The following is a 4,031-nucleotide window of genomic DNA, read 5'->3' as shown; positions in this document are numbered from 1 at the left end:
TATCATAATACCACAATGACTGGGCCTTTATATCATAATACCCCTAATGACTAGGCCTTTATATCATAATACCACAATGACTGGGCCTTTATATCATAATACCACAATGACTTGGCCTTTATATCATAATACCACAATGACTGGGCCTTTATATCATAATACCACAATGACTGGGCCTTTATACCATAATACCACAATGACTGGGCCTTTATATCATAATACCCCAATGACTGGGCCTTTATATCATAATACCACAATGACTGGGCCTTTATATCATAATACCCCAATGACTGGGACTTTATATCATAATACCATAATGCCCCAATGACTTGGCCTTTATGTCATAATACCACAATGACTTGGCCTTTATATCATAATACCACAATGACTGGGCCTTTATACCATAATACCACAATGACTGGGCCTTTATATCATAATACCCCAATGACTGGGCCTTTATATCATAATACCACAATGACTGGGCCTTTATATCATAATACCCCTAATGACTAGGCTTTTATATCATAATACCACAATGACTGGGCCTTTATATCATAATACCACAATGACTTGGCCTTTATATCATAATATCACAATGACTTGGCCTTTATATCATAATACCCCAATGACTGGGCCTTTATATCATAATACCACAATGACTGGGCCTTTATATCATAATACCACAATAACTGGGCCTTTATATCATAATACCACAATGACTGGGCCTTTATATCATAATACCCCTAATGACTGGGCCATTATATCATAATGCTCCGATGACTGGGCCTTTATATCATAATACCACAATGACTGGGCCTTTATATCATAATACCACAATGACTGGGCCTTTATATCATAATACCACAATAACTGGGCCTTTATATCATAATACCACAATGACTGGGCCTTTATATCATAATACCAAAATGACTGGGCCTTTATATCATACCACAATGACTGGGCCTTTATATCATAATGCTCCGATGACTGGGCCTTTATATCATAATACCCCAAATGACTGGGCCTTTATATCATAATACCCCTAATGACTGGGCCTTTATATCATAATACCCCAATGACTGGGCCTTTATATCATAATACCACAATGACTGGGCTTTTATATCATAATGCTCCGATGACTGGGCCTTTATATCATAATACCCCAATGACAGGGCCTTTATACCATAATGCCCCAATGACTGGGCCTTTATACCATAATGCCCCAATGACTTGGCCTTTATATCATAATGCCCCGAAAACTGGGCCTTTATATCATAATACCACAATGACTGGGCTTTTATATCATAATGCTCCGATGACTGGGCCTTTATATCATAATACCCCAATGACAGGGCCTTTATATCATAATACTACAATGACTGGGCCTTTATATCATAATACCACAATGACTGGGCCTTTATATCATAATACCACAATGACTGGGCCTTTATATCATAATACCACAATGACTGGGCCTTTATATCATAATACCACAATGACTGGGCCTTTATATCATAATACCACAATGACTGGGCCTTTATATCATAATACCCCTAATGACTGGACCTTTATATCATAATACCCTAATGACTGGGCCTTTATATCATAATAGCCCTAATGACTGGGCCTTTATATCATAATGCCCCGATGACTGGGCCTTTATATCACAATACCACAATGACTGGGCCTTTATATCATAATACCACAATGACTGGGCCTTTATATCATAATACCACAATGACTGGGCCTTTATATCATAATACCCTAAAGACTGGGCCTTTATATCATAATAGCCCTAATGACTGGGCCTTTATATCATAATGCCACGATGACTAGGCCTTTATATCATCATTATCCGATGACTGGGCCTTTATACCACAATGTCCCAATGACTGGGCCTTTATACCATAATGCCCCAATGACTGGGCCTTTAGATCATAATGCCACGAAGACTTGGCCTTTATATCATAATGCCCCGATGACTGGGGCTTTTTATCATAATACCACAATGACTGGGACTTTATATCATAATACCCCCAATGACTGGGCCTTTATATCATAATACCACAATGACTGGGCCTTTATATCATAATACCACAATGACTGGGCCTTTATATCATAATACCCCAATGACTGGGCCTTTATATCACAATACCCCTAATGACTGGGCCTTTATATCATAATACCCCAATGACTGGGCCTTTATATCATAATACCATAATGACTGGGCCTTTATACCATAATGCCCCAATGACTGGGCCTTTATACCATAATGCCCCAATGACTGGGCCTTTATACCATAATGCCCCAATGACTTGGCCTTTATATCATAATGCCCCGAAAACTGGGGCTTTTTATCATAATGCCCCAATGACTGGGCCTTTATACCATAATGCCCCAATGACTTGGCCTTTATATCATAATGCCCCAAAAACTGGGGCTTTTTATCATAATACCACAATGACTGGGACTTTATATCATAATACCCCAATGACTGGGCCTTTATATATCATAATACCACAATGACTGGGCCTTTATATCATAATACCACAATGACTGGGCCTTTATATCATAATACCACAATGACTGGGCCTTTATATCATAATACCACAATGACTGGGCCTTTATATCATAATGCCCCGATGACTGGGCCTTTATATCATAATACCCCAATGACTGGGCCTTTATATCATAATATCCCAATGACTGGGACTTTATATCATAATACCATAATGCCCCAATGACTGGGCCTTTATACCATAATGCCCCAATGACTTGGCCTTTATATCACAATGCCCCGATGACTGGGGCTTTTTATCATAATGCCACGATGACTAGGCCTTTATATCATAATACCCCAATGACTGGGCCTTTATATCATAATACCCCTGATAACTAGGCCTTTATATCATAATGCTTCGATGAGTGGACCTTTATAGCATAATGCTTCGATGAGTGGACCTTTAATAGCATAATGCTCCGATGACTGGGCCTTTATAGCATAATGCTCCGATGACTGGGCCTTTATATCATAATACCCCTGATAACTAGGCCTTTATATCATGTCATGACTAGGCCTTTATATCATAATACCCCTAATGACTAAACCTTTATATCATAATGCCCCGGTGACTGGGTCTACAAGTCATAAACCTGGTCAACGGGCTGTATGCAAAGGACAAAGAAAAACAGACTGTAAAATATTTACTACAGAAACACCAAAGCAATTATTTATTTACACAGCAGAATAATAATCAACAATTGACTAAAATTAACAGCCTTAAAGAAGAATGGAAAATGCATAAAAGGTTTCTAAGCATGACGCCATCAAAATAAATGAATAACTACTTGAGTGCCTCCTTCCCCAAAATGAATATGATCTTCACGCCATGATTTCACTACTATCAGATCCAGATACATGCATGAGTGGGCGCCAGTTTTGTAAAATGTGATATCAAATAATTAAATGCGGGATGAATTTGTAGCATGCTGAAGCAATAAACGTGATTCAAACTAATAGCAGTCTAGCGGTGGTGGTTCTTCTCTATATTTCCTTAGCATGTATAACATTTTACCTCTGTGAATTCAATTAAAACTACAAAGGTAATTTCAGCTCAATACATAGATTGAAATTAAAATAAAAACTTATTTTTCATTATTTCAGTTTTGTCTTGCCCAACACAATAGGAGTCTTACTCAACGTGACCAAATAGCCTCACATTCAACAAGAATCAAGCAGACGATATAAATATAACCTGGTCATCATAAAAATACACAATATGGTAAAAACATCTGACCTTAAATAGTAGAGAAAAATAAGTCGATAAACATGCCAGATAGTCACTGATTGGTTGAAATGAGTAACATAGGTCATTAATATTGAATATTGACCTCAACTTCAGCAATTATCTGTACATTGATGAATATTCTTATAGTCGGTGTTCCTGCAAAGTCTAATAATGGCAGGACTTGAAATCCAGACATCAAAGGCAATTGCAATGACTAAGTTAGTATCCTTTGAAAAACAGATC

The sequence above is a fragment of the Saccoglossus kowalevskii genome, chromosome 20 (genome assembly GCF_978046115.1).
Source record: "Saccoglossus kowalevskii chromosome 20, keSacKowa6.1, whole genome shotgun sequence".
NCBI classification, from domain to species: Eukaryota; Metazoa; Hemichordata; class Enteropneusta; family Harrimaniidae; genus Saccoglossus; species Saccoglossus kowalevskii.
Note: the sequence above shows the minus strand (reverse complement) of the source record.